General features: G+C 40.7%; 1 protein-coding gene across 1 annotated transcript in view; it reads right to left on the reverse strand.

The window, feature by feature from the left end:
- BACH2 (BACH transcriptional regulator 2) overlaps positions 1-14158 on the reverse strand; it is a 337887-nt gene that overhangs the window by 137187 nt on the left and 186542 nt on the right. Inside the window, exon 3 of the mRNA XM_090279677.1 lies at positions 5268-5416. The gene's annotated coding sequence lies outside the window, so the exon portion shown is untranslated. The remainder of the gene's footprint in view (positions 1-5267; positions 5417-14158) is intronic.

The raw sequence follows: 14158 nt of genomic DNA on the forward strand, positions 1-14158 counted from the left end.
AAATAATCTCCATGTCTTAAGGAGAAAGTGAAATAATTTAGGACAGATTTTTGAGCTCTCTGAAACTTTGGATCCTTAAACACTGCTTTTCAGAAATTACAACCCTGGTCAGACCCAGAGGCAGGGCCTGAAAGTAGTTAAGAGAGCCGGAAGAGAAAATACAGCTGCCAAGCCCCATGATCATTCTCCAAGGCCAGCTTTCGGGAAACACAGAATTAAAAAAAAAAACACCCCTCAAAATGTAAGAACTGAATGGACCACCCTGATGGGTCCAATATTACATATTCCTCATATGACTGCAGATCTCTCACTAAGTTGTTCTGTGATTTGTGAATACAGTAGTACCCAATACTACTGAGATCTGGTGATAGAGGGATAAATTATACTTCATTTGAAGAATCATAAGAATTTGAGGCTCTGGTAGAGGATAACTATGTGATATTAATTTTCTTTCCAAGTTTTCATTTTCTATCAGGCTTCATTCTGGTTCCTGCCTCCATGCTCACGCCCTGTGACCCTGTACATGCCGGGCACTGCACATGGACTTGTTGATGAGCACACGATTTTGAGGAACCGCAGCAGCCCCACTGTAGGAGCACACTGCCCCTCTGTCATGGTGAAATAGCTCTTCTATACATGTAGAGGGCATATTGAGAAAGACTGTTCATGGCATTTCCCCTGGTAGTTTCTGGAAAATGTATCCTTGCCCTGCCAGGAAACCCATTCCTAAGGCTGGAGTAGAACATTCTGCAGATCCCTCACCCTGGCCCAAAATCACGCTAAGGGAAGTACGAGAGCTAAGGGAGGTGTGAGGGGCATGGCCACCCATTCTTATGCCACCTGCACAGTCAAACACTGGTTGTTATTCTGCACAGCGTTCTTAGGAGGAAGGGAGCTCTGGTATTCAGTATTTCTTTTTATTGTGTTAAAATATACATAACATAACATTTACCATTTTAGACATTTTTAAGAGTACAGTTCACAGAGGGTCCATAGACATAAGAAAGAATGCTCAACATCACTAGCCACCAGAGAGATGCAAATAAAAACCACAATGAGATACCACCTCACACCAGTCAGAATGGCCATCATCAACAAATCAACAAACAACTTGTGCTGGAGAGGATGTGGAGAAACGGGAACCCTGGTACATTGCTAGTGGGAATGCAGACTGGTGCAGCCACTATGGAAAACAGTTTGGAATTTCCTCAAAAAACTAAAAATAAGAACTGCCTTTTGAACAGCAATTGCATTGTTAGGATTATATCCGAAAAATCCTGAATCACCAATTCAAAAGAACCTATGCACCCCTATGTTCATAGCAGCACTATTTACAATAGCCAAGTGCTGGAAAACCTAAGTGCCCATCTGTAGATGAGTGGATCAAAACACTGTGGTCCATTTACACAATGGAGTACTATGTAGCAGAAAGAAAGAAGAAACTTCTACAATTTGCAACAACATGGATGGAACGAGAGAGAATTATGCTTAGCGAAATAAGCCAGGCAACGAAAGAAAAATACCTTATGCTATCACCTATTACAGGAGACTAATGAACAACACAAACAAATTAGCAAAATTGACCCAGAGGGCATAAGCCTATGATCTCATTACCTGAGTGATTGTCTGTAGGTATAGAACTCAATTAATCCTGTCTGCATCGCTGACTCCTGAGACTCAATGGTTTGGCTGAACTAAGTGGCTGGGTTGGTGAAGAATGGGGTGGTCTGTGGGCTTCACTTTAAAACTGGTTTCTCTTTTCTATCCTAATGGCTTGGACAGTAAGGGCCCAGAGGTCTGAGGGGGGAGGAAACCTAAAATATTTCCCTCAGCCCAAACTAAGTATAATGGGCAAAAGGGTTTTGGACAGGTGAGACATACCTGGCACACCTTCCTCCAAAGAAGCCCTTTTTCTCCCCTTAATGTGGGACATTGAAAAATTAATACCTGCCTTTTGTCATCTAGTGGTTATGGATTGTTGCCAAATCTGTAGCCCCCAGAATAAAACAAGGATGCCAGCCTGTTAAACCAAGCACGCTGTTGTCCAGGGACAGCCAACCAACCTGGAGTCTGCACGATCCTTCCCCATGTGGGAAGGCCACCCTCCCCTCCACAACCCCACTCTTATTAGGGATTTCTGGACCCAAGGGTAGGTAGGACGACAACCACATCCAGCTTGAAGCAGCTAGAGGAGCACGAGACCTTCGCCTGTTGTCCTTTATAAGATTATAAAGGGTCTTAAGTCTGAGGGGGGGGTTGTTATTTTTTATTGTTTAATTAATTAATTAATTAATTAATTATTTAAAAAATATATAGGAAAGGGTGAAGCCAGAGAACTTGTATGTACGACCCATGGGCATGAACTGGGAGGGGGGAGGGATTTCTTGGGGAGGGGTGGTGCTTGGCAGAGGGGAGCAAAGGGGAAAAAATTGGAACTATTGTAACAATATAATCAATAAAATATACTTAAAAGAAAAAGAGTACAGTTCAATGGCATTAATTAAGTGCATTCACATTGTTATGCAACCATTCCCACTATCCGTCTCCAGAACTCTTTCATCTTCCCAAAGTGAAACTCTGTACCCACTGAACACTAACTTCCCTTTCCTCTCTATTCCTAGGCCCTAGAAACCATCATTTTACTGTTGAGTCTAGGTACCTCATATAAGTGGGGATCATATCGTACTTGTGCTTTTGTGTCTGGCTTATTTCCTTTATTATCTTTAAGGTTCATCCATGGTGTAGCATGTATCAGAATTTCAACTTTTTAAGCCTAAATAATATTCCATAATATATACATACCATGTTTTCTTTATCTAGTCATCTGTTGATAGGCATTGGGTTGCTTCTAACTATTGACTACTGTGAACAATACTGCTGTGAACATGGGTATACAAATATCTTTAAATCTCTGTTTTCACTTCTTTTAGGTATTTTTAGTTTGCCGGATCATGTGGTTATTATAGGTTTAATTTTTTTTAAAATATTTTATTCATTTATTTTTAGAGAAAGGGGAATGGAGAGAGAGAGAGGGAGGGAAGCATCAATGTGTGGTTGCCTCTCGCACACCCCCAAGTGGAGACCTGGCCTGCAACCTAGGTATATGCCCTGAGTAGGAATCGAACCTGCAGTCCTTTGGTTTGCAGGCTGGCGCTCAATCCACTGAGCCACACCAGCCAGGGCAAGGTTTAGTTTTTGGAGGAACTGTCATACTGTTAGGTATTCAGTTATCTTTTATTAATAAACATTGTTTTAATGCAGTTTTAGGTTCACAGCAAAACTGAGGGAAAGCACATATGGTTCCCATATATCCCTAGTCCCCACACACGCATGCCGTTTTACAGAGTTGCTCTAAGCACCAGATGACTTGAGAGCTTCACCTGAGGGGGCAGGTAAGCCAGATCCTGTGAGAGCTGGAAGCCCTGATGACCTGAGCTGTCACAGAAGCCTTCTTCCTTCCCTGGCCTGTAGTTATGAAAGTGACATAAAAAGTCATCCTACAGGAACATCTGATGTGTAAATGTGGACACTCCTAGATGCCAAAGCAGGAGGGGGGGATTAACAAGCACCTGATCCAATCCACTTCTTTCACTTCATGGTGAAGACGCTTTATAAACGCAACACTTCCTTTTGGAGAATGCTGTGCAGAACAACTAATTAGTGCTTGACAGAGATGTTTTAGTTTGTGAGGGCAGAGTAATAACAGATAATTACGTTACTCACAAGTCCATCAGCCCTACTGCCAGCCCTGTTACCCTTTGGACAGCTCCATGAAGAGAGCTTTGGATGAATTCCTTATAGAACTCTTTCCTCACCCATCACTTTTTACCTTATTTTTCTGATTTTGTGATTTTTATTTTAAACACATACACTTAAATCTATCTCCAGGAGTTTTGGCTCTCCTAATGTTTATGCAATAGATACGCTCTCTCATTAATACATGTCTATCAGGCAATTGCTTTATGAACAGTGATTATTCTCAATTCTAGGGAATTATAATAAAAGCACTGTAAGTTCTAAGTGATACTTTGAATGATAACATTTACCAAACCCAGGAAAAACATTATCAACCACAGTGCTTATCCATAGATTTAAAATGCCCAGAAGTTTCTCAAACATTTCCTGGACAACATCGCTCATGTTACTTTTACACTCACATCAACTCAATAAAACAAAAGAAAAAAATGTTTAAAATTTCTACAATGAAAGCTTAGAAATATACAAAATGCACATATAGTCTCAGGCACATATGTACATTTACATGAATGCTCACAGATATCCAAGTGTATGTTTGTTAAGCCAAACTCTTCCACTTTTTTCTATCAACAAGAATAAGTTATTCTTGTCCTCAGCAGAGGTGACTGGCTTGTTCCAAAGCTGAAACAATAACATGCTGATCCTCAAGGTATGTTAGTACTGGGAACTCACTACCCCACCAAACCTGAACTAGATGACTTGGTCTTTTTCTTTTTATGGGGGGCCTCCCTTCTCACATGTGTTTTGTAAAATCAAGGCGCATTTCAGTGTAGGAGGTGAGGCATAGTATGATGATTGACTTTGGAAGGAAGAAAAATATTTCCTACCCCAGGAAAGTGAAGATTTTTTTTCCCTCTGAAGTGAACCTAAAAGTATAATGAGCACACCTGCAAAAGGACTGTTGCTGTCACTTTAGCCTAATAACAGCGCTGTTAGTCACTCCTGTTGAAAACCAAGGGCAATGGATGACTAATACTAGTGACTGGAGTAAAACTGTCAGCATAATGGCTGGACTTTAAATGTGATGGTGACGAGAGCACCTTAAAATTCTGTTTTCTGAAAGATGAGTCAAGTGCCGCACTGCATATATTAATTGAGGGATATTTAATATCGAATACTTAATATACTTTTCTACCTTTAACATCCATCCTTTCAGTCACACGAGCTAAAGCAGTGATTCTCAAAGTGGGGTCCCTGGACCGGCTCTATCAGCATCACCTAGACATCTGTTAGAACAGCAAAGTCCCCGCCCATCGCCCATCACAGTTCTACTGAATCAGATCTTCCGGGCCCAGGGCCCAGCAGGCTGTACTGTAACAAGCCCTCTGGATGACTATGATGCAAGCTCACTCTGAAGAACCACCAGTCATGCTCACTCCCTCAACTCTAATTCTCAAGACATTTTATTAAGAGAAAAGTCATTTGTGTGTGTTTGGTCTATTTGTTATTATCACCTAAGAAAATTCTTAGCATGATTTGGTTTGAGAAAAGAAACCTTAATCAAAACTTACATGTAATTTTTCCAGGTCCTGTGCTGGCTTCGAGTCTTAGGATGCAGGGAACTGGACGAAGGGAGAGATGAGAAGGCTACAGCAATCCATTCAGACATGGACCCCAAAGCTTTGTGGGGCAACCTTGTGACAGGTCAGTGAGTGTCCACCTGATTGGGGAGGAAGAGTTGTCCATTAGCAGAGTAAACCTTGCATGTTAACATTTCCCTCTCCTGCTACCCTGCTCCTCCCTGCACCCTGCTTCTATGACCTCTAAGCTAACTTACTGTGCTTCAAGCTTTATGCTTCTTGACCTGCCTACATAAACAGAACGTGATAAAACAGCTCATGGTGCGAATGCCTAGCCTCAACCCCAGTGGAAGCTATTCCCTGAGACTTCCTCTAGGTGAGCACCCATCATTGGCTGCTGTCCTGGGCCCCCAGGCAGCTTGGAGACAGGTCGATTTCTCCTTTATTTTATCTCATGGATGTTTTCTTTCAACAAATCAGAACACCTTGGTTTCAAAGACACATCAGGATGTAGTAACAAGGCAACACAGGAAGCAAATGATACATTTGAAAATTCTGACTGAAATGAGATGATTCTCTGATAACCTCAAATATGTTTATTTTTAAACTGATATTACTATTTTTTCTGATATTAAATTAATGCATGCCTATTGTAGAACATTGGGAAAATACAAAAAAGCATAAAGATCAACTGTAACCTTGACACTGATCAATCACTAATGATATTTTGTTGTAGAGGTCCATAATCCCTTAACTGAAACTTCTGGGCAAATGTTATTTCAGAATCCAGAATTGTTTGGATTTTAGACAGTATTACTCTGGAACTACCATTTATCACATAATACTCCATCGGAGTCTGGAGTAGCACTCCATAAACACATTAAATGTTTCTGTGGCATAAAAAGATGCATATTCCCACCAAGTCATATAAAACGGAGGCCCACATTAGTTCAGGTCAAGTTTTTCTACCGAAGAAGTTACAAAAAACCCTTTCGATTTTTGAAACCTTTTGGATTCAGAATTAGGGATAAGGGGCTGTGGACCAGTATTCGCTTTTCATATATACAAAAGTACTCAGAGTTTTGTTTCTAATTTTTCATTCATTATTATATGTATGTGAGCATTTTCCAATGTTAATGTTTTTTTCAAAAACATGCTTTTCAATGTTTATGTAATATTATACCCCATAGAAAAAAGGGTTTTATTTATTCAGCTATTTCTCTCATTTTTAGAATTATGAAAAGCTGTACCAATTTAAACTCCTGCCATAGTGTGAATGTTGGTTAATTTGTTTAATTGCCCACTTTATCACAGGCACAGAAAAAAATACACTTGCACTTTATACATCTTAAAGTTCTAATCAGTGACAACCACATTTAGATTTTAGTTTTGTTTTTCTTATACAGGAGACAGTGAACAGCTTGCTGTTTTTTACAAAATAAGAGAGAGGGGGGATTAATGTAAGTTTATCATCCCTTGAACCACATCAGAACAGACTGAGTCAGATTTGGGCAATGGAGGAGTTGCCACTTGTCTCTGGGATCTTCACTTGGGAAAGGGTCTGAGTATGGAAATAATCCACACACAACCCTAAGAAGAGAAACAATCAGCTGCCAATTATTTGTGGCCTGATAAACTCTTTTTTGTAGGCTACTGAGGTCTGGTGTTTCCCTTCCTTCTGGTGTTTTCCTATTTCTTGGACATGTTGCTGCTTCTCTGCATGGCCATCGAAGAACAGAAAGAGCTGTGAAGACAAAATCCAACCAAGAGAAGTTCGTAGTAACAGCTCTAGTGCCAGGCGCCTCGCAGGCATTACCTCACTTATGTTGAGTACACTGGAATAAAAACCAGTGCCTGCAGACTTTGAAAGTATGTGCATGCTCATCAGTCTTTCTTCTACCTTGATACGTTGGGACGAATCTGAGGTTTGGAATTCCAAAGATCTATCTAGGTGTGTCGGCAGCCGTCCGTCTCGAGAGACGATGGTGTAGCTTCTTAAGTGTCTATCTGCACCGCCGAGAATGGTTGTGCAGTCCGACTCGGGAGTGACACGGTATCTGTCTCCTCCCGTGTTGAATCGACATCTTACGATGACGCTGGAGTGTCCTCTCCAGTGAAGCTGAAGCTACAGAGCCTGGGCAGGGTGATATGGAGGGTCTGCTGTTGCCCATGCAGCAGACCCCCCCTCTCTTCGCAGCTGAAGGGTCCAAGGGAAAGACGGAGTCAATACAGCTTGGTTTCAGGTGCGCCGCAGGAGTTGCCGGTGTTGACTACAACGTCAAACCGCCTTAGGGACTCCGGCTCCGGATTTTCTGTCGGGGTTTACTCCCTTAGCCTTTCCCCTGAAGAGGTATGCCGCAAGGCAGCGGAGGTTTTTTGGAGTCAGAGTTTTCCTTCTCTGATGTGCCCTGACTGGAAGATCGAACCAGCGACACTTAGCTCGCAGGCCGACGTTCAATCCACTGAGCCAAACCAGCCAGGGGTATCTAAGTAAGCCTAGTGTTTTGAATGATTCTAAGATACTTCAATGACTTCAAGTCTGCCTACAAATCAAAAACTTTATCTTTATGCTTTTTCTTTGTTAGTGCCCTTTATAGCACCTGTGCAAAATGAGGGAAAATGGCATAAGTAAAATTCAAAAATCTCTATGTAACGATAAACACTTTGAAGGTTCTATATTGACAGGAGGGAGGCTATATGTCACAGAGTACAATAAGGAGTTGAGAGTCCATTATATAAGAGGGTATACACAGAGAGGACATGAAGACACATCCATAGAACATACTTTAAAAAACAGATTAACATACAAACATGATCTTTCCAAATGTATTATAAATTAGTAATGCTAAATCAGGGCTCATGACCCCAAGTTTCTTTCTATTTATAGTTATTTCTAAAATTTTTTTCTTTCTCTTTATATGTATTTAACCTTATAGGATAATTGGTAAGAGAAGGTCACAATTTTTACAAGCTAATAAAAGAATATTGAAGAGGTATTTATTATATAACATGAAATGATTTAACTCTTTCCCTTATCTATAAACCCAATTTCTGCATAGTAGAATATAGCATGTAGTATAAAATGGCTGAAGTAGAAAAAGAGAGATGGAAAAAATATTCGATTTTACTTTCGAAGTGAGTTAAAATGATCTTCCCAACAATCTTACCCAAAAGTTAGGGATGTTTCTATCAAAATTATCAAAAGACCAAAAGACAAGAGGTTATCAGAAAGTGAACCATGTCATTCTTGTGGTTTCTCTTTATAATTTAAATAGCATTCTCCTATAATTAGGTGTCAAGTGGGTAGAATGGCTTCTAAATAAATTTCCTTTGCCACGATAAGATGATCAGATGTATGGTTTATTGTCTAAGTACACAAGAACTACAGGGTGTGAAAAATAAAGTGGTAACAGAGGAAATGACCCCTCAAAGAACATACTTTGTTTTTCCAAAGGGCCTAATTGCTTGTGGGGGTGGGGGGAATACAAAAAAATAAACCACCAGTAATAACAGAAATGATTGCCAGAAAGTCTTTAGATACTCAAACTACACAACTAGCAATTCTAAAGCTAATTACAAATTTGGATTCTCTCATTTTAAAAATATACTCTGAAGCAGCCCACTTCTGTTTTAAAGCTGAACCAAAGTCTGTGCAATTGGCACATTATCAAAGAAAAAAACAGCATTGCTTGAACAAAGTTACCACTTTCAATGTCACTAAATCTTCAACAGCAAAATACCACAAGCTAAAAACTAGTAATGCCATGTGGTTATGTTAAGTTACATTTACAAGAGCTTACAGTTTCCCAAGCCCTGAGAGGCTTAGACCTTTGCGACTCGCAGTAGCTTTGTTCTCTTCGGAAGGTCATTCACTGCCCCTAACACAGTTCATAGGTTCTTTAAGGATTAAATGAGAAGGCAGACAAGAGAATTTTTGTAAGCTTAAGCCATACATAAAATGTTTGGTATCAATTATCCTTTTCACTAAAATCTCTATGAGGCATAAAGGCATTAATCCTCCTTTCACAGAGTTAAGGAAACCAACAACAGGAAGACACACACACACACACACACACACACAGAGACACACACACAGACACACACACACTGAGTTGAGTTCTCTCTCTGAATTAGCCATAAACTAGCTGAGTGACTCTCTATGACTTGATTTCTGCAGTAAATTGAGGGGGTTCGATGAACTGATTTTAAGGTCTTGTTGAGGCCAATGGTTCTGTGATCTGGGTCTTGGTGGTGATGGGAAAGTCTTAAGAAAGACTCTTAGGAAGCAGTCCCTCCTGGAGGCCAAACCACCAGGAGGCCAAGGGTAGCACCCACCAATCTGAGGCCTGCAGTGCTGGGGCGGGGTCCTTGAGCAGTCTCCTACCCTGAGGAATGGAATAGGCATCAACTAACTCCTGAGGCATAGGAAGAAGCCACAGGACAAGCTTAAAACAGCAGTTCTTTATTAATTAATACAGATATCTCACTACTCTAATAACTGGTGCAGCCAAATAATCATACAATTCTGTCTGGAAAAAGTCCAGCCATTGTTAATATCACAAGAACAGTTTGTGTGGCATTGATGTAACCTGGCAGCCAAGGAGAGGGGATTGGAATGCATATGCATGAACAATGATGATTTCACTGTGCTAGTCAGTGGGGACAGTAGACGCCATTGAGTGAGTATGTGTACTCTGTCCATTGCATTCAAAATGACTGAGTGAGTAGAGCAATGAATCTGCATCAAATTTTGTGTTAAGCTTGAATATTCCTCCATGGAAACTATTCAGATGAGTCACGAGGCCACAGCTATGGGCAACTGGTGATGGGCAGCTTCATCACGACAATGTGCCCACTTATGCATCACATCTCGTGAAGAGTTTTTTTTTGTGAAACATCAAATCACTCAGGTGACTCAGCCCTGCTACAGCTCATATATAACGCCCTGCAACTTCTGGCTTTCCCAAAACTAAAATCACCTTTGAAGGGGAAGAGATTTCAGACTGTTGATGAGATTCAGGAAAATACAATGTGGTAGCTGATGATGACTAGGAGAACTATGTGAGGTCCCAAGGTACCTACTTTGAAGGGGGCTGCTGTGTCATTGTCCTATGTACAATGTTCCTTGTATCTTGTATTTTCTTAAATAAATGTTTCCATTTTTCCTATTACAAGGCTGGAAACCTTCTGGACAGACCTTGTATACTTCCAGAATGCCAGTGTGGCTAACAGCCCCACTGTGGTTTGGCTATCAGTTTCAAAGAGACAGCTGCCTCTGTGGGTCACCCACCCTTCTTGACTGAGTTCCTACAGTGTTGGGCGAGAGATGTAAAAGGGCTACTTTTTGTAGTAGGAGTGCACATTGTGCTCACATGGGAATTTCACTTTAAAAAGACGAGGGCCACTAACTTAGGCCTTACTAATGATATTGTCCCAGTGCTAATACAACTTACTGTGATGAGGAGAATGTTCAGTATCAGTGATGACTAATATGGTAGTCACTAGCCCCATGTGGCTGATGAGCACTTAAAAGGTGCTCAGTGTGACCGAGGCACTGAATTTCCATCAACTTAAATTAACTTCAAGTCAAACAGCCACTTGCTAGTGGTGCCCTTATCGGGCAGTGCAGCTCTCTGTAGGGTGCACCACATACTCATTTTCTTGGACGAATTTCAGACCCCTGAAGCCCACAGGACAATAGCCATTCATTCAACAAGTATTTACTGGCCTCCTGCTGGGTGCTGGGCACCATTATGTACCTCAAAACAATGATGAAGAAGAGAACCAAAGACATCTTGCCCTCATGGCGTTTCTCAGCTAGACTGATTTCCAAAGACCTTGCAAAACCTTGAAGTGTTTTACCAGGCTGCTCTTAGGAAAAGGTGGGTGAAGAGGAGATGTGGTAATGCTACACACTAAGCCTGAAAGTGCCTCTTTTACATTTCTTCATATTTACTGTTAGAAAAGCCAGGGGAAAGTTTAAAAACGAGATAGCTGAAGGGTCACTATTCATTCACTTAAAAGTAAAGTAGCATATCCCAATTATGAGAAATTATCTGTAATTTCCTCTTTCATAAACTTAAATTTACTGAAAAGAAAAAGTCAGTGAGACCTGTATTCTTATGCTAAGAAAAAGTAAATGGATTTAATTACAGCTACAGTTATAGAAAGTATAAGTGGGTCTCCAGCTGCAAGCAGTGGGCCAAGGAACGTTTATACCAATTAGCTGTGAAATGATCGGGTTTTCTGGAAGGTCCTTCTGGTATAAGTCAGGCTGATTGCATTCTTTAGCTGAGATTTTCTTAGTGGCTTTAATGGAATTTGATGAGCAAAACCCTATTTGCTTTTCCCTAGGAAACTACAGGTGGGGGTATTTTTATGTACCTCACAAATCTAATGCCAACAACATAATTTCTAAGAAATATAAGAGTGGGGTTGGTCTTATGCTTTTCCGATTTCCAATATTTCCACGAATTTCTTTCTCTCCTATCCTAATCACCTCTTCCTACCTTGCTGGGATTTAAAGCAATACAGAGGAAAGAAGACAAAATATCCAGGTTTGCCTCAATTTAAAAGACCAGGGACAGCATGCTCTCAGATACAGTGTTTTTAAGCTAATTCTCTCCATTGTATTTTCTATCATCACTTGAGGTGAAAGCTTTACCAAGGAAAACAAGCTGACTTTGCTCAGCATCACAACAGAGCTGCACTTGGATGACACCACTGAGCCAATCTGACTTCCTAGCTTCAAAATGCCATTCTGGTCCCCCAGCCCAAAGTTAGTTACACTGTTGATTTTTAGGGCTAATAAATGACTCTCGCACACCTACTCCCTGCACCTCCGCCACCAACACACACATACACATGTGCACACACACTCCATCAAGTTTTTTCCTCTGGATTGAGAAGAAAGATAAATTATAGTGGTCAGAAAACAAAATAAGTGTTTGAAACTTAGGTCAAAGCTCAAATGTTCTGCTGGTCCCACGCTGTATAAAAATATTACTAAAAATTTGGTGACAGCTTTAGTAATAAACATGCTGTGAGTAGCCCTGGAGTCCTTATTCATATTCAGAAACACTGAGTGAAGGAGTCACACACTATTCTATGCCCAGAAGGGCTTTAAACTGAAAGGGGTCAATTGACGTTAATTTTTTGGAAACTACAGAGACAAAATTTTTTAAAATCTACATTTCAAACAGAATTAAATAGTCACTGTGTATGGCAGAGACCTTTGAATCATAGTCTGTGGCTTTTGTGTTTTGTTCTACTGGCATGGGAAGGTGGTGCAAGGAAATGTGCTTTTTCTTTCTTGAATTTTTTTTTTTTACAACTAAAAGAACTGGGGAGGAGATTTGGCCATTTCAGACAGGATGGAGAAAATTAAGATAAAACATCTCTGAAAGTTTCCACTTACACATTTCAGGTGCTGGGACAAAGTTATTCTCTTAGTAGGAGAACCACAGAAAATTCACTACTTTGATATTCAAGGTGTCTAAATTCCCCAAATACAGTGAAGAACTTTTTCAGATTTTTCACCTGTATCATAACAGGATGGTGCAATCAGAACTACTTGCCATTAGATAATTCAGAAAAGAAAAAGCTAAAAAGAAACAACTGTTGAAAGTATACAACCTGAAATTATTTTTTTAGTTTCTGTAGAGTTCATATTATGAAAAGTGGAATACTGGTCTGTATTTATTATAATTATTTATTATTATTATTTCCATTTACTGAAACTTCTATGTGCTAGGAACTTTGCTAGGAATTTTACAGGTATTATGAGCCCACACGGTGGATGAGAGAACCGTGGCTAAGAGAGGCCAAGTGCTTTGCCTGAGGTCATATTCATGCAAAGGGGATGACCTGTAGCTGAGTCCATGCCACCTTACTCTAAAGGCCATCCTTTTCCTGTGCCGCACTGCCAACCACTACAAGCTGGGAGACTACATTTCTCTCCCCAAAGAAAACATAACCTCTTTTATATATGCTGCCAGTAAAATGTCAAGTAAAGTGATAAAGCTTCAGGTTCTACAGCAATTTAATGATTTGTGTAAAAAGTTGATTAGCTTGTTAGTACTAGCATGATTATATTTCATGAAGTATAATAAAATGAAAAATTTCTTAGTGCAGTTTCTTAAAAAAAGGTACTATCAGGTATCTTATTAAATATGACCCAGATCATTCTCTGAGGTCTATTAGAAGCCTAGGGCACCTGCGTTAGCCACGGAATACGGCAGCGAAAGCACTGTATCAGGGGTCTCACCCTGGGTCCCCAGTCTTTGAAGAGCATTACCACTCCTGCAATGCCCAATAGAAAATGCCTGAAGCAGGTTCTAAGGTGGCATTTTATTCAAACACCGTATTTTCCATCATTATGTCAAAGATCACGCACAAAATCAGGCCAACAGTGACCAAGTTCATTTGCAGGAGTGCAGGTGCGCATGCGTTGTAGAGGCTGCCTGTCAACCAGTGAAGGACAGTTTCCTGAGAACTCAGATGGGCTTCCCCAGGTTTAATGCTGCACATGCCTGCCAGCCTTGTCAGCCAGGGGCAGGTGCCCCTGGACTTCGAGGTTGCACAGGTGGGTCCCATACAAGGTAAGCTGCTGTTGGATTGTCCCCATGTAAGGCCAGTAGGGTCTGCACAGAGCTTATCACTGCAACCAGCAGGGGTGAGGGCTACAAGTACGGCCAAGGATCTTGAAGACATGTGAGGCATGTGGTATTACCATTGACCCTGCTGTCCAGCCCAAACCATAGTTATCTTTTGAGTTTCTTTTCTCCTTCATCTTTAACATCTATTCTAGCAGCCAGTGCTTTGGTTCTCTCTGTCTCTATTGCCATCACCGCCATTTCTCACCTGGCTCACTGCTACCATCA

This window comes from Furipterus horrens, unplaced genomic scaffold, assembly GCF_987537825.1.
Source record: "Furipterus horrens unplaced genomic scaffold, mFurHor1.1.pri manual_scaffold_6, whole genome shotgun sequence".
NCBI classification, from domain to species: Eukaryota; Metazoa; Chordata; class Mammalia; order Chiroptera; family Furipteridae; genus Furipterus; species Furipterus horrens.